This window comes from Pelmatolapia mariae, linkage group LG17 (genome assembly GCF_036321145.2).
Source record: "Pelmatolapia mariae isolate MD_Pm_ZW linkage group LG17, Pm_UMD_F_2, whole genome shotgun sequence".
In the NCBI taxonomy this organism is placed as follows: domain Eukaryota; kingdom Metazoa; phylum Chordata; class Actinopteri; order Cichliformes; family Cichlidae; genus Pelmatolapia; species Pelmatolapia mariae.
In genome coordinates this window covers 39,264,809-39,283,033 of record NC_086242.1, presented here as the reverse complement: position 1 = coordinate 39,283,033, position 18,225 = coordinate 39,264,809, and the positions used below count along the sequence as shown (strand labels likewise).

At 45.0% G+C, this 18,225-nt stretch overlaps 1 long non-coding RNA gene and 1 pseudogene across 1 annotated transcript in view; both read right to left on the bottom strand.

Annotated features, from left to right (window-relative positions):
• Positions 1-3,543: 3,543 nt before the first annotated feature.
• Positions 3,544-18,225, bottom strand: part of LOC134647122 (uncharacterized) — a 58,641-nt gene continuing 43,959 nt past the window's right edge. Inside the window, exon 4 of the long non-coding RNA XR_010096806.1 lies at positions 3,544-6,935. This is a non-coding gene — a long non-coding RNA (uncharacterized LOC134647122). The remainder of the gene's footprint in view (positions 6,936-18,225) is intronic.
• On the bottom strand, positions 10,359-11,895 carry LOC134615864 (liprin-beta-1-like; annotated as a pseudogene).

The window sequence follows — 18,225 nt, the reverse complement described above, 5'->3', positions numbered from 1 at the left end:
AAAAGGTGGGAAAACTGACAGAATCACACATCTGCGTCTTCAACCTGGCCTAGCCAGCTGCAGCACCTGCACCTGGTTACAAAAGCTGTGAGATGGACAACCAGCTGAACTGTGCCAGTGGATGGAAGGTCACTTTTGGCTTGTACAGCCATTTCCCAGGGCAACAACAGCAGGTGTAGCGGGCTCACTAGCCCCGTTTAGGCCACACTCTTACCTTTTAATCATTTATTTAAATTAATTTACTTAACGTTTAAGGAATTCACTGTATGGTACATAAGATGATTATAATACTGCCAAAGATAATCATGAAGCAGCCTTAGATGTTCACTTTGTAAACTTTGCTCCATGTGGTTGAGATTTAGAGCGGGCCTACATTGTGACCTTCATCTTAGTTTGCTCCGCTCCTAAAGCGTCTCAGGCAGATTCATCCATGGCTTTCAGAGCTGTGATAGTTTTGTATTTTCTCATTGTTTTATTTTTAGTTCAGTTTTTATTCGTTTCCGTGTTTTAGTCTGTGTGGAGGGCATATATCTGGGGCAGAAGGAGGAACATCAGCACAGGTACCTATTACATATAAAGAGTATATCATATGCAGTATAATAACAGCCACATGGTGCAGGACAGTGATTACAACGTTTCTATTCCCGAGGGCGTTTGGGGCACGCTGCTGCCATCTTGTGGTGTAACGCTAAACATGTCCGCAGGGCGCTTTAAACCTTATGTACGTTAATGAAGCTCCTAATATCACATCTTTGTCGTAGCTTCTCACACTCAAGTGGTTATAACCGAGTAATAATCAGTGTGTTTAGAGACAAGGCGCCGTTTAATATTTCTCTGCTCATTGCTAAGCTAACATATGCTAAAGTGTCCAACCAGACATGTTGTCCCAACAGCAAACGCTGAGTAGCACGAATGGTTCCGGCCCCGTCCCTGCAGTGTGAGATGTTCAGGGTCTAACGGACACACCACCGTCTGTTCTCCGGGGGACCCTCTTCATCATCAGCTGAAAGCTTCCTCTTCAGTGTCGCTTGTCTCTTCGGTTTCTCTGAAAACCCACTGGAGGGTTGGAGTTCTCCGCTTTCACTCATTTTAAATAAAATAAGCCGGGACTTTAGTTTATGTCTTATTGAAATAGAAGAATAACAAAAAGTCTAACAACAAGAGTAAAGGGATTTCACTGTGTTTTAGAAAAACATAATAAAAATCGAGCTTTATAATCAAGAGTGTGATTTTGAGCCCCATAAGTCTTAATATACTGAAACAAATGAATGTTTAAAACATACCTGTGTATGACTTAGACTCTGAAATATCCTTGAATCTAATCTAATCAGAAAGAATTCAGATCAGACATTTGTTTTTCAGTGATTTCATTAATCTGGATCATACCTATAATCAGGGGTCATTACATGTATTTTCTTATACAATGGGCTCCTTATTATTAATATTATTATTATCATTACAAATAAAAATATCCATTTAACACTAAAACAGTTTCTTGCTTCAGTTTAGGATTTGTTTTATGAACACGAGGGGCTTGTGTAGGTGTCAGACCCCAAAGTGTAATAAAATCCCTCAGATTCAATGTTCTCCTCACCCTGCTCCACTGTGGGTTTGCTGTCCTCCTCTCTCTTCTTTGAATTTGTACATACACCAGTCTGAGACTTCGGTCTCAGCCCACACTGAGGGTTGGGGTTCCTCACCTGAGACGTGCTTTACTCTTCTTCTTCACAAAGGTTAACACTATGAGAAAAAGGAGTTGGCCAGTCTGATTCTAGTTTGGTGCAGAAGCACCGTCTTCTTGAGTTTTCAGTCATATTTTTGGACCCCCACTGTGAAAATAAACAGAAGCTTGTTTGTTCTTGTGTTCTTTACCTTTATTACTTTTACATTGTTGCTCAAACTTTATTTACAGTCCATATAAACATCAGCACTGGTGATTATAGTCCTGATCACAGTAAACAATACTGTACTTAGCACTTACCTCTAAAGCTTTGAAAAATACTTAAAGCTGAATTTTAAAAAATGTATTCATGTGTTAACCTTCCCGATAATGTATCCAACTCAGGTGCAGCCATTCCATCCAAAGGGTAATCCAAGTAATCTTGGATTCCCAGCACCCTCTAGTGGTAGCTTGTAAGAACTGCAACGTTGATCAGCTGTAGAAAGGTCAAATTCCACAGCTCAGTTTAAGAACTGACGCAGGCAAAGCTGATTTATTAGTGGCAGACTCATAATATCAATGGGGATGTAATCCACGAGCGTCCTCCAAGCTTTCTGGGTTCTTGTCTTCTTTCTTTGACGACTCACAGACGCAGTGATCCACAGTTTTATAACCGATTTCAAATGGTGCTAGAAGGCTTCAGCGGGCTCTAAGCACCAGAAGAAATCAGTTATCTTTTAGTGGCAACAGAAGAAGAGGAGGAGAGGAAGAAGAGGCACTTGTGTACTGACCTCCTAACACTCACTGCCGGAGCTGCTGTCCTGCTCTCCCCAAGAACACTGATTTCAAATGGTGCTAGACAAGAGCAGCACACATCTAAACCACCACGTGAAACCAGCTTCTTGGAGAAGACGTTTGGTCACCACAGCTGCAGCGGTGAGATGAACTGCAGATCTCCGCCCTGATCTGTGCTTCGCCACTACATGCACCAACAAAGAGTGATAACGGCAGCTGATAGCATGGTTTTTACACAACAGGAAGCTAACCACAACGTTTGTTGCCACTAAAGGTTAACAGCTAGTAGTTATATACAATTTGAATGTAGGCAATTTTATTCAGACATGTTATAAAGCAAAGCCAATACAACTGTAGGGAAGTCCCAACACTTACCTCTCAGGACAGATCAGAAGCACTGACCATAATATTTTGAAATTTCTTGGGTCACAAATAAGTAGTGATTTATAGAAGGCTCGTTATGTTGTAGGAAAATGAAAAAAACAACCCAACTCATTCACCTCCTAATAGAAAGACGATTAAAAGATCAATAAGTCAGTCGTTGATCCAGAGTGCAGTGTTGTGTCGGACTGCTTCACATGGACAAAACGACTCGATGATTAAATCAGATTCAGCACATTTTAAACCAAAGGTTGGTGGGAGAACAATGTCACCTTATTTTGCTTTAAAACTGCAGTTTAGAGATTTTAGAGATTAAAGTTTGGTTTCAGCACTTCTTCTTTGTCCTTTGTGAAATAGTTCAACGTTAAACCAAAGTGTGCTTTGCACTAGACTGAGACAGGAATTTGAGTCCAGCCTGGGATGCTCTGCACAGCAAAGATTCCTAATTTTCTAGACTAAACCATATTTACTGTCACAATATTACATTTTCACCCCACAACTATGAGCAAAAACAAAGGAAATGTAATGGTATCATTATCAAATCTACAGAAGCAAGGGAACTACACTGAACATCCTATAACCATGTACAAAAAGAACAACTACATAGCTTTTTATTTATATTATTTAATTTTAAAATATTATTGCTATCATAGCATATATGATACCTCTAGCACAGAAACCTGTCTACTATTTTAATCCTGATTACAGATGCTAAAATTTAGGAAAGGCAGGCCTGTCTGAAGTCTGTGTGGATACCTGCAAACATTCACCTGCAAACTTTAAGACAACCATCAAAATCAGCTTTCACTGCATGTGAACATGAGCTATAATCCACACAGGAAGTCAGCGAGCTGTCGTGCATTGCTTTGAAGCTGACGATTGGTTGCTAGCGGACATTCCAGGCTCCAGTTGCCTAGGTGACCCTGTAACATATTTACCAACCAGTCATATATCAGTCACCTGTATCCTGCACTCTCATTGGTAGTTGGTTCAAATGCTCACCTTGAAGCTGAGACAAGTTTTCAGTGCGTTTGTTTTTCACCTGTAGCTGCTTGTAGATAAACACAAGTTAGCTCAAACCAGGGTCAGCTATTATTCCAGCAAGGAAATACAAACCAGTTAGTCCAGCCTACTAAAAACCACTGTTATAATACACACACATACATCTGCTCATCAGGGTTATCTCTGCTGTTGCCATGCCAGTCCAGCATCAGGAGCAGCTGGCACCTGAATACTTGCTTCCAGCAACGAAGATGAATTCAAACAGAACAGACGTCACATGAAAAGTGAGGCTGACAGCATAAGACAGGGACGCCTGCCACAGGAGCAATGCGTAGAGCCTGCTGTGAACGGCGTTTGGAAGCACGGTGCTCGCAAACATAATGACGAGCACTCACTCTAGTCTACGTCAGTCTACGCTCACGACCTGCCACCTTCCACAGACACTACAGGAAGAAGAAAAACAGAACCACATGACGTAAGAGAGGAAAACCAACGTGAATGGATGGATATGAGTATGCTCAACGTCATTCAACTTTACAGAGCCAAATCTATGTGACACATCAGCTCCATCAGTACAGACGGACACATGGGTACCTCTACACACACATTTATTGTTGTGGGTCCACAGCAGAAGCATTTCCAGGGTGTTGCCACAGAGACAGAGCGTGTGAAGAGAAGCACCTGAGCAACAGAGAAGCTGATAAATGTGAGTCTGCTTTAGGGTCACGAAATCTTTGGATTAAATCGAGGTTACACAGAGGAACCTGCTAGTTTAACCAACTGCATCACTATAGCACTAGTGCCTGTCGCACACATGACATCTCAACATACAGACTGGAGGAGTTGTGAAGCTAACAGCCAATCAGAGAAACTGTGGCTCAGGAAATCATCAAAAATCCAAGAAAACCAGCGAGCTCACTTCAGTTTTGGAGGGAACTGAGACAAATTTGCTGAATTACTGGAAAGAAATTGTGCCACCCAAATTCTTGATGTTAGACTGCAACAAAGTATCTGCGCTGAGTCGGCCACAGCCCTCACCTTAAGCACACGTGCTGCTGGCACAGGGTTACGGATCATCACTGAGGGTTAAATGGCTCGTTGTAGACACTGCAGGGTGACATGTGAGCAGCTGGAGGAATGTACAAACTGTGACTGTGTGTGTGGTTTCTAGTGTCACAGCACAAAGATCTGCGTGCACCACTGTTTGTGGGAACCAGAGCCCAGCGCTTACATAACCAACAAGGTCGTCATGACAACAAATCTAACAGTACATGCATTGTCCCAGCGGCCCTCCAGGTGTTTGAAAGATGGGTGTCAGATGATCAGAGGTGTGTCCAGGCTACAAAGTCTTTACGCTGTCTGCAGAAAGGCGGGGGCTTTGGAGGGCGGAGTCAACTAACAGCTGCTCACATCCGATGTTACGATCTCACACTGAGAAGTGCTGACGTTCACCAGACAGTGTTTTGCATATTATTTAAAAACGCAGCCTGAATCCTGCAATTTTAAATTCACGCACAAGAGGGCGACATTACATCTATAACACCCATGCGGGTCCTCAAAGGGCGGGCTCAGCTTTGATGCACTTGTGTTGGTTAGAGAGGTCAAAGGGCAGAAGTAAATCCACAGTAGGGCAGCCAGGAATAATGCCCCGGGGACCAAAACGTGAACATTTTTAATTTCATTTTTGCGTCGCAGTCATCTTTCCATCCTTTCTTTGCCTTTAAACACAGACTCACCAGAGCCTGCCAGCGCCTGAACCACAGCGCGTCCTGCTCAGTCTGAGTTCAGGATTTGTGTAAAAACTATTCAGGTAGCAGGACGTGTGCCTGCTTTGTATGCCTGCACAGTGATGAATAGTACAAAGATGCTGTGTACGCACTAAGCAGGTTACATTTGAGTTGCTCAGTTGGATGCAGCGTTTTAGAGCATGAAGACAAACAAGTAGAACAACACATCGACTCATTAGCAGCTCTGAATCAGCCACGTTAGCACCTTAACACAGACATGAATCATCACAAAGCCTCATGATTAAAAAAGAAAATCAAAGTTCATGATGAGCTGGCATTTAAACAAAGCTTACTAACTTATTTCAGCCATTATCTTATGAGAACACTTCAACAGGAAGAGAAGCTCATCGATCTTCCTGATGACTTGCTGTAGTTTCTGAGCCACAGCCACGTCCCTGCATTTTACAACAGTAACACAATATCAACAAATAGCCATATGAATAATTGTTGATCTGGTAACACGAGTGGATGTTGAAGGTTTAACTGAGGGCTCTGTGCAGACTGGAGTCAAACTGGACTTGGAGCCTTTTGGAGTTAAACAGAATTACCTGACAAATATCTGAGGCTTACACCATTCAGCGAAAGGACTAATTAGAAATTATGTGCATCCATTGGATGGAGCCATGCAAGCTACACATGCAGCTTGCTAACCAATCTTGTTAGGATTACCTTTAATGTATCACTCGACCCTTTTGTCCAATATGGGAAAGCTCCAGCATAGAAGCAGAGTGTGGCACTGGCCAAGGGATCGAGCCTCACCCCGACCCAGAGTCCAACACCATCAGGTGACGTCACAGTGGCCTCCACGTTTGTAAACCCATCCTCCTCTCTTTTTAATCCCTCCGAACGGAGCTTTTCCCCAAACACTGCTGACCCAGGGCAGCAAAATAAAGCCTGCAGAGGCACAGCTTACTGCATCCGTACCCATAAAGTCACCACTGTGACTTATTTTAACTACCGTTGAAGTGTAAAATAACAAGCTCTTCAAAGGATTTGTTGCAAAAGGCTCAGACTTGAGCTCAAAGGAAATGAAAACAATCAGGGCTTACATAAATTCTGAACCAGCACCAGCCCTCTGCGCCATGAATGCAGGAGTGAGCGAGGGACACAAACGGACACACATTTTGCTCTCGGGGGAAAAAGGCTTCCTTGTGGAGGTGAGGGGAGCGCTCGTTGTCGGCTCTCGCTCTGGCTTCCTGTTCTATTCTCCCCCAGGAAGTGACACCAAGAATGACAGGCCCAGGCTCCCACGGGTAACAGTGATGTCATCCTCGCTGCCGTTCCGTCCGTCCGTCTGCTCCCATCTGCGCCTGCAAATATAGACAGGAATGATGTGAAGTGATGACGATTATTTTATGTAAGCTTATATTCTTGTCCTATGTGTCACTTTTGCTGAGTCATGTAGAACTCTCCACTTTGCTGATAAGTGGGCTTTCTTCTGAATCGTGTGTTATGTCACATGACCTGTGGTTAACTTGGAGACAGGGACGTATAATTGGATGGATAGCCGGAGAGAGGGATGGAAGGCGAGCACAGGAAGGAGGAAGATTCATCAAACAGATGCACAGGATGTTCACGCCATTTAGCAACAACTATTAGTCACACTGCGGCACCGCTGTGTGCACCACCTGCCACAAGCTGCATCACCACACACCTTTAGGTGAGAACTGGAGAGTGAGCGAGTATGTGTGGGTGAGTCGCCGATAAAGAAAAGGACGTGTTTGTTCTGCGGCCTCGGATTCGCTGAAAAGCAAAATAACATCCACTCGTATGAAAGCAGCTTCACCTTGAGAGATTACAGCGACATCTTGCAGCCTCTTAGAGAAATGAGCCGATGCTGACTGAGGCGTCTGCTTTTACTTCACACGCAGATAAACAACCAAATGCAAACAACATAAGTACATCAACCTTTATGGCTTTTACAGTGCAGTTCACCAGCCAGCTGCATAATGTGCAACAATCAAAGCGCCACATTCAAATATAGAAACCAAGGCTGCGCTCTTTCCTCAGTCATGAAACTTGAAACTGGGAGTCAAAGGGCAGATGTTGGATGTTGTCGGTGCACACGCCCCACAGGTTGGATCAGTTACAGGAGCAAGATGAAACAACTTCTGGAGGAGGTTCAATGATGTGCCCCCGGGGCAGAGCAGTGACTGGAGCACGCTTAAATGGACATGTTGGTGAGGGGGAACAGTCAAGTCAAATCCATTTATAGCACATTTAAAACAATCACTGATGACCAACGTGCTGCACAGTTAAGATAATCAAAAGAGATAAAAACATAGGAAGACATGATAAAAGTTAAGAAAAAAAATCATAAAGTTAGAAGATTTGAGTAAGAAATAAGAGAAATAAAAGTAGTACAAACTCTTCTGATTTAAAAGCCGAGGAGTAAAAGTGAGTTTTTAGATGGGTTTTGAAAGTGTCCCATGTTGGTCCTGATGTGAAGGAGCAGTCACAGCTACAGGGGTAATGAGGAGGTGTTGGACAGGAATGCTGTTAAGGAGAGAAATACAGGACAGACGATACTGGAATTTGCAAATGGCTGTGATGAACTAGGAGGAACATAAGGTGGCATAAGAGATGGAGGTGGACTAAGAGGTGGACTGCATGTTATGCAAACTGGGAGCAATATCAGGTCATGAAAACTTTGGAAATCAAGAAGAAGATGCAAGTGAAGGCAGAGGCATTAACTGGTTGAAGTTAGAAGGAAGAATTCCAGTGGGGATGAGACGAGACAGGATAGTAGGGAAGAATTACCAGAAGTTACTGTAAAAAGAAGTTTTCTTCCCACGCAGTGAGCAGCGGACGCTAATGTTTTTGTCACTTTTTACAGAATCAAACTCAAAGTGAGGTCAGTACTTCCACGCTTTAAACGCTGCACGGTCACACGCTCTCCCACACTCGATATATTATCCATTGTTGATCTGCACACAGCTGTTGCCACGAACGTCGCGCTCACTTACGTCACTGTCATGAGACACTCTCGCAAAAAAATCACGGTTTTAGTAACGCAGTAACGCAGCGTGCTTACGGGAAAGTAACAGTAATCTAATTACCTTTTTTGCAATAGTAATCCCTTACTTTACTCATTACTTGAAAAAGTAATCGGATTACAGTAATGCTGCCCATCTCTGATCAGCGGGAGCTCTCACGTTGAGCAGTTTGGGGACAAAGTTATAATATCTCCAAATGATGAAATATGTTAATTACTCACATTTCATCTCAATTAAGAATCCAGTTACATTAACACAGATTTGGAAATTCCAATAAAACCAAACAGTGTCTATAAACTATTAGTAGATGTTAGGAAACACAATCTAGCAGCCGTGCTGCCAGCGCTCTACACCAGCCGTCACCAACCCCCGGGCCATGGTCCGTGAGTCGTTTGGTATCGGGTCGTGAGAGTTGAGGCTCGGGTGTGAAATTCATGGTTTTCAGGGTTTTTAATCATTATTTTTTATCGTTTTTAATCGTTAACTCAGTTTCCCTGCGCCTTTCCCGTGTGTTATGAATAAATCTTTTTTTGTGGTACCGGTACTGGTTTTATTTTTGTTGTATTCATCCGAGACAACTTAAAGGCCGGTCTGTGAAAATATTGTGGGACATAAACCGGTCTGTGGTGCAAAAAAAGGTTGATCTAAACCACGAGCCACATTTACGTTTTTCAATTTATATTCACACAGCACTTTAGTCCATGCAGTTAAGTGCTTAATCTTCTTTGCATCGACACCGAGGCCCAACCTTCAGTTCTTCTTCTTGTCCGTATCCATTGTCAGTGTTTATCACGTTTACAGTTAGGGCCACCACAGCAGCCTTTAAATCAAACAACCAATGTGCGCCACCTAGCTGTGTAATGCTTTCTGGCGTTTGGATTCCCTGGTTTTCGCTCTTTGCTTCTTCCTGGATTTGATCGGTGACAATGAGTTTTTTGGGGGGAAATACAGAGACACCGGGAAATGTAATTGCATATCAAGATTTGAATACTGGTTTGAATACTGGTTTCTAATGAGTGAAATGGAGAAAATGTAAACCACTTCTCATAAACTGTAAGGCTCTGAGTTTACGCACTCATGCTTAGCGTCGCTATCATTCACGTCTGCAATGAATATCACTTAAGATTTATTTCCTGAAGGAGGTATGCAGTGTAGTTCTATTGAATGAAACCCCTCAATTATTCCTGCAAAAGAGAATGACTACATAGTTCGACATGTGGTATTGAAAACCATTAATCACCCTCTGCTTTTGTGTCTGCTTGAAACTCTCCCAGCGGCCTACTCCTCTAGCAGGCAGCCTGTCAGACAGATCCAGTACCTCGGAACCACCGACCCGACACTGATCTTCCCTTCCCGTCAACAAACCTCCCCCCTGTGAGCCATCTTACTGTTCAGCTGTTTCCAGGAAAATTAGCGTGCTCTGACACTGACACGAACAGGCAAAGGAGGCCAGCAGATTCAGTGTATGCATTTACAGGCGATGAATCACTGCACAGTCACTGTCTAACTGCCATTATTGATTAGCCCAATAATACTATCCAGGAGCGATTCCCTGAAGAGGACTAACATGCTGCCATTATGACTTTTTTCTTTTGTTTCCTGTAAGTTGAGAGTGAAACATTTAGCAGGGGGAGAAAAAACCACAATGTAAAGATCTCATGTGGTTTTAGCGCGTTAGCTAGCATGTTAGCTAGCACGTTAGCTAGGGCATAAACCTTCTGACTGTGACACCAATCCTCAGGAACGATGGAGGCCTCCACAGCCAATTACTGACAACATCCATAGTCCACCATAGAGCTGCCGGGCCTCTGAGCCAATGAGCAGGTTGAAATGTGTGGCAAGGTGGCGCCGCAGCAGAGTCTTGTTGGGAGGGATGTTCAGCAGCAAAGCCATCGTCTCCACATTGAACCGTGGCTCCAGAACCATTAGGCCCCCATGGACGCCGCTGCCTCTCAGGTTGGGAGCATATTCAGCACGATCCACAGACCTCAGCCACTCCATCACCCTGTGGTTGGTCCACTGGGAAATCTCTGCCGGTGAAATGTTGTTCTCGTCTGACGGCCGGCGACGGAGGCAGTTAGGCTCATAGTTGTTGAGTCGGAGGACTTGAATAGCTCTCTTGATGCTGAGGTGATGCAGAACGCTGCCCACCTTCAGGGAAAGCAGGTCATCCACAGTCATGTAGTGCAGCATGCGACCGTCCACTCTTCCCTCATCAAACTGGGTCTTATACTGAGGCAGGCCGATGTCATCCAGCCATCTTGTCACCCAGTTGTAGTCCAGCTTTCCCTTATTGTCCTCCTCCTCTGAGCCGAGGGCCTGAAGAGCCAGCTGGAGCTTCTTTCTGTGCAGCGGGTGTTTGATGCCCAGCTCCCTCTCCAGGTCCAGCTGCGAGGCCTGTAGCAGAGTCTGTCCAGAGGAGATCCACACGCGAGCCATGTTTACATAAAGACCAAGACCCTGCTCCTGCAGCCAGTCACACACCTGATCCTTCGGCCAGCGTGCAAAGGGAGCGTCTACGTCATTGTTGACTCTTTGAAGGTCACGAGACCAACCCAGTCTGGGTCCTGCTGTGGCACGCACTCCTCCTCGCTTGAACTCACCCTCTGGTAGATTGTCATCTAAGTTAAATGTGGTAGACTGGCTCCTTTTTAACTTTCCAAAGAGCTTTTTTATTCCTTTGGATTTTTTTCTGCTTTCTGGAGTAGTGGGGAGCGTGTGTGCTGTCGCTGTTGTTCGACCTCTGCGGCAGCCCTGCCAGATCGAGATGGTCCGTACCCTGTCGTTCTGTTTCAGCAAGGCTTGGGCTACTGGTCGTCTTCTTGCCTCCGCGGATCTTGAAGAAACCTTTTCCAAAAGACGACCGAGCCTTTCTCGAGCCAAAGGGATCGTCCTCTACGGTGGCAGGTAAGGTGGCAGAAGGATTTATGGGTGGCTTTTCACTGATGCTACCGATCTCCTCACTTGTCTTCTGCTCAGTTTTGCTCCCATCCAGGTGATCCTGAGTCACAGTCTTTGTGTTCTCTTGACTTTCTGCATCTGCCGGTTCAGACTCTGACACTCTCTCTGGATCAGACGGGCTGGGTGAAGGCGAGGGCTCTTCACTTAGTCCACTGGGGCTTTCCATCTCATCTGGGCTTTTCCCTCTCAGTTGTTCAGCATCCGTGCCTTCTTGTTTTTCTGACTCCACAGACGGAGGGCTAGCTGGGACTGTGGCGCATCCATCACCAGAACTCTCAACATGCTCATTATCATAGATGGTTACTAACTGCATTCAAACCAAATATGAACCACTGTTTGCAACAATAGTTCACTCACTATTTGGTTCAACTTTATCATCATCAGAAAAGCCTCTTCCACAAAGAAACAATAGAAAAAAAGTAGATTTTTAGTCTAAGGTCAGTATCATGTCTGGCATCTTCAATGCAAACTATACCACAATATGACAAATGCAAAACTTATCATACCACCAAGACTGTGAGAAATAACCTGAAGGCCTCCAGGAAATGTAACGGCTTATCTAGGTGAAATTTATCTTTGGCACACTGACCGATGGGTACGGGGCCCTTTACTGCTGTTAAACAACATCTGAATTAATGGATAAATGTCAGAGCACAGCCATTTCTCTCACCAATGACATTACCATAAAGCGGTTCATGCTGTATGGAGCGTACGGCCCCGGGTTACCGTGTGTATTAATGTGCATCAGTGGTGCGGTTCAGGTGGGGGTCGTGCAGAGTAAAAGCCCAGAGGGATGTGGGCATGAGCCCCAGTGAGGAGAGCTACTCTGATGGAGGTGATGGTGATGGAGTGTTGGAGCATCAATCTCTCACAGTACCACACACAGTCTAGTCTGTTTTACTGGAGCCTCAGGTGACTCTATCCTGTGACTTTATGAACAGGTTTTCAATTTCAATCCATGTTTTAAATCCAGAGGACAAACATGTGACAGCTGAGTTTGTAAGACAGTATACTGATTTCTTTCCAACAGGAGACTTCCTGTTTTTTTCCTGTGAGTGTCAGCTGATCGGCAGGTATAAATTAAAAATGAAATGAAATAAATTACTATAAGCCCAACCCCCAGAGTCCACTGAAGTTAGCTGGAATGCATTGCATCGTGATGTTGGCTCCCGGAGATGTCGTCATTAGCTACAGTGGAGACAAACTCAAAGGTGTCATAACTGCTTGTCTTAATGCTGCACCAGTCAGAGCTTCTATATATGATAGATGGAAAACTGCAGCTTCCAGTTTGGAACAACCAGCTGACTGGAGCAGGGTCACCCACAGCATCAATGAGTAGATAACACATGTGAGGAAAATCTGTTTGTTTCATGTATCTGAGAGAAAAAAATCATCCAATATGATGACACTGGTGCAAATTTAAAGAGTCCAGACTCCCATGGATGTTACCCTCAGCAGATTCTGTTAAAGCCCACATCATAAGAGAAACCTCAGAGTTCCTGAACTCAACCTATTTTCCATTCTGGAAGGGAGACGGGACAAAACAATAACTTCTCCTTCTAGAGAATTTCTAACAGCTGGCTTTGGTTGGACGTAGTTCTGGGAAGGGATCACTGCTTCAGACCACTCCCAGCGCCGTCGCCGCCAGCCGGGCTGTCCTGGCATAGAGGCCTTCCTCCCAGGACACAGATAAACAATCCTAACAGGCCAGTTTAAAGTGGGGTAAAAATAGTAGCAAGCTCATAGACGTGAACTTCACTGGAAAACAGGCCTTTTTGGGGGGGGGGGCTTCCAGGAAGAAAGCAAGCATGAAGGAAGTGATGTCAGAGCCTCATATCAGATGGATGTATAGAAGCACGGGGAGGCTGATGTGGTATCGAATCGGGAAAATAATCTGATGTCTGTGTTTAAAAGAACGGCTTTCAGTCCTCAGAGAGCGGACGGGGGGGAGGGGCTGGTGGGGCTGACAGTCGAAAACAGCACCGACTCATCCCTATTCACACACACACACGTCGGGTGTTGCTATCCTAGTGGGGACATCTCACTGACATAATGCTTTCCCTAACCACAGCCCAATTGTAACCCTGACACTAAAACCACATTCTGAGTCTGAAAAATGCCTCCATCCCACGAGAGCTGTTTGTCCCCACCAGTATAGTAAGACCCCGTACACACACACACACACACACACACACACACACACACACAATGGCGATGTGGTGCCAAGAGCGCCTCATGACGCAGCTCGAACACTCGGGCCTCGCTGCCCGGCAGACACGCAGCAGCTGTGTGATGGATGTTCTCAGGCTGCAGATGCTCACACACTGAATTAGTCAGCAAAAGCTCTAAGCAGCACTTCAAAGTTCCCTGGCTCTGGTCCAGGGTAGCTTCCTAAAAACGAGCGTCACTTTTACAGTAAGAGCTGGTACGTTCCTGGAATCTCCTGCCTGCCGACACATCGCCACCGTGACTTTTTCCAAAAGCTCCTCATCTGAAACTAAATATCCTGTGCTTTCACATGCACCTCCTCATATCTGTTTGTGGCTGTTATGTTAGAAACTGTAGGTGAACTGACAGCTAGTGAAAGATTCACGCCAAGGTCTGCTGGCAAGAGTGTAAACAGTCTGTGTGCAAATGAAGAGTCCTTTTTCAAAAAGAGTTGGCAGAAGTTCAGCGCTCGATATCTCTCTTTATACAGACTGGGATCTGTGAATGTATTATTTGTATCCACCGAGGACTCAAAAGATGGCTTAGAGACAGGCCTGATGTATTTAGTCCTCGCCTGGATTTCCAACTCGGCTTGTAAACAGGTTATGGAAAGTTTTTAATAAGCTGTCACTGAACCTTAGAAAAGCATGATGGATGGGTCCACACCTACGTGCTTCCTTTTTTTGGTCTGAGACCAGCTAAGATGAGGGGGAGATCTGTCCAAACTGCCCTGTTGAGACTTGTTTAGATTTCTTTATTCATTTAAAGATTTTCATGAACTGAGGTTCTGTTGGCTTTTAGATGCCATAACTTGACTTTTCATAGAGTCACTTCCTGCGGTTTCCTTTGATTATCTACTGACAAAATGAGAGCTGTTGGAATTTGGCTGCCTTAAACAAACAGACAAGGAAGCAAAGCTCCGCCTCCTACATACTCTAAAACCATTCACAACATGTTTGGACTTAAAGCACCACGTGTATAGTGACCTCACTATAGTATTACTCTACAACTCGACTGCGATTGCGGATGTTGATTTTGGCTGGAGAGAGGAGCTACAAGGACATTGTGCAAAGTCACATGGGATTAAAAAGTCATTAATATTTAGATGATCAGACAGGCTGTAGAAGCAAACACAGGTTTGTCGAGGTGGTCTAAACCAAACGCAGGTGGGGCTGAGATGTTACTGCATGGGAGGAAACAGCAGCCGGTCAAAGGAGTCATCTGACAAACTACACTGCTCACAAAAATAAAGGGAACACTTAGACAAAACAATGTAAGTCAAACTGTCCACTTAGGAAGCAACAATCAGTGTCACATGATGTTGTGCAAATGGAACAGACAACAGGTGGAAAGTATAGGCAATTAGCAGGACATCCCTAATAAAGGAGTGGTTCTGCAGGTGGTGACCACAGACCGCCTCTCAGTATCTATGCTTTCTGGCTGATGTTTGAATGCTGGCAGTGATTTCTCTCTAGTGGTAGCGTTAGACGGAGTCTACAACCCACACAAGTGGCTCAGGTAGTGCAGCTCATCCACGATGGCACATCAATGCGAGCTCTGGCAAGAAGGTTTGCTATGTCTGTCAGTGTCCAGGACATGGAGGCACTACCAGGAGACAGGCCAGTACATCAGAAGACGTGGAGGAGGCCGTTGGAGGGCAACAACCCAGCAGCAGGGCCGCTACCTCCGCCTATGTGCAAGGAGGAACAGGAGGAGCCAGAGCTCTCCAAAATGACCTCCAGCAGGCCACAAATGTGCATGTGTCTGCTCAAACGGTCAAAACAGACTCCATGAGGGTGGCCTGAGGGCCCGACGGCCACAGGTGGCGGTTGTGCTTACAGCCCAACACCATGCAAGATGTTTGGCATTTGCCAGAGAACACCAAGATGTTGATGCATGACCGGTTTGGCAGTGGGTCAGTAATGGCGTGGTGTGGCATTTCTGTGCCCGCCAGAGAGCCTGACTGCCATTAGATACCGAGATGAGATCCTCAGACCCCTCGTGAGACCATATGCTGGTGCGGTTGGCCCTGAGTTCCTCCTAATACAAGACAATGCCAGACCTCATGTGGCTGGAGTGTGTCAGCAGTTCCTGCAGTCCGTAGGCATGGATACTATGGACTGGCTCGCCCGTTCCCCAGACCTGAATCCAGCTGAGCACATCTGGGACATCATGTCTCGCTCCATCCACCAACAGCACATTGCACCACAGACTGTCCAGGAGTTGGAGGATGATTTAGTCCAGATCTGGGAGGAGATCCCTCAGGAGACCATCTGCTACCTCATCAGGAGCATGCCCAGGTGTTGTAGGGAGGTCATACAGGCATGTGGAGGCCACACACACTACTGAGCCTCATTTTGACGTGTTTTAAGGACATTACATCAAAGCTGGATCAGCCTGTAGTGTGTTTTTCCACTTTGATTTTGAGTGTGATCCAGACCTCCATGGGTTGCTGCATTTGATTTCCATTAATAATTTTTGGGCAGCACGGTGGTTAGCACCATTGCCTCACAGCAAGAAGGTCCTGAGTTCAATTCCACCATCAGGCCGGGGTCTTTCTGTGCGGAGTTTGCATGTTCTCCCTGTGCTTGCGTGGGTTCTCCCCGGGTACTCCGGCTCACGTGTGGTGTCAGTTTGAGACTCCTACATCGCCTTGTTCTCGAGTTATTTTTTGTTGATACAGCGATGTTATCAATTTCAAACTTTATCGCGTGTCCATGAGGCCCTCCCGCCTGCAGGGTGAGGACAATACTGAGGTTTAAAAAAACAAACCAACATTGTCTAAAACTAGAACTTCCCTTTAGCCAGCACGCTCAGTAAACACACCCTAAGCTGTGTGCTGTCCCTGTGAAAGCACCAGTGTTACAGTGGTATGAAAATGTGTTTGCCCCTTTCAGAGTTCCTGTTTCTTTGTATGTTTGTTGCACTTAAATGTTTCCAATCAACCAGTCGAAAAAAAGAAAAAGAAAAAATAAATCAAAAATCGGCCGATAGATTTGACTTAAATCACCAAATACTGGCATCAGTTTAAAACAGATCTCTTAGGCTCTGATTTAGAACTTGAAACCTCTTCACAGTCCTTAAGATCACTTCCGTCAAACGTCACCCTCCCAGTGACATATATTCTGTTCTGACTGAACTATTTTTGCAGTTTTAGACTCTTTCAGCTCATGAGTTGGGTTTTTCACATGTCCAACTGGACCCATGCACTGGGTTTCCAGCTGTGCTTTCAGATGCACCCCCACTTCCAGCAGCAAACGGCACACGAACAACATCTGCAGTTTTGTTTGTGTGGTGGAACATTCAGCAGCTAAAGACACAGAAATGTTTCTCAGAGACAGCAAACCACTCCCATGAGCAGCACTGCCAACTACGCCTGCATTTTAATAACCGTTGGACTCACATCAATAAGGACGGGATGTCTTTTATGTCAGAATTCATCATGTGAGAATCAGGCCAGAGCAAAGTTCTGTTCCAAAGGCCCGATCATGAGGAGTGGGCAGCGTTCAGCACATATTCATTAATAGATAACACCAACAAACCGCTGCACAACACGCTGTGCTTCAAAGATTTTCAAATATAATATTTCGCAGTTACTAATCCTACATGATTAGGACTGAAACAATGAACTGACAACTGTTCAGGCTACTGTAGGGGTTAAAAACAGACATACGGCTCAGTGATCACCAACTGCAATCCAAATAAGTGATCCATCAACCAACAACTGCGGGCATGTAGAAACCCATTATTTAGTGCAAAACGCTGATGATGAGCGCATACACAGTCATGCGTATAAAAGATGTTTTAAGAACACAAGTGGTGCTGTGTGCGTGGATGTGAACAGACAATATGCATGACTGTGTTCACCATCTTCAGTGTTGAGTGATCTTACTTTCAGGACTCTCAGATTTGACTTGGAAATGAAGCGTAATGAAGGCCCACTCAGAGTTTCACTTGAGAAGCTATTTTAAATTCTGGTGCCTTTTCGATTAGTCTGGTGTGATCTGGACTGTACTGGCCAATGGGCAATCACTATCAGTGGCAACATCTGGCCTTTATTTGAACCTGACACAAAGCGTCCTGTGCTGTTACAGGTAGCAGCCAAGGATATATGACAGAAGGATATAAGAAGGTCTCACCTGTTCACCACAGTCCAGACTGTGGTGAACAAAGTGTGCGCTGGCAGCAGATGGAATCGTAGCACCATGTCTCCATTACTCTGGTTGCTTCTTACAAATAATGCCCCCACAGCTCCATCACATTCAGATTTCCCCCCACAGTAGGAAGCAGTGGTATGCTTTCCATTACCATTTACATTATCATGTCATTACTCATCATAGATGAAGCTGGTTAAGGGTCACCATAACTATCCAATGAAAAAACTGTTACTATTTAGTTACATCAAAGTCAATGCAAACAACAAATCTAGAAAAAC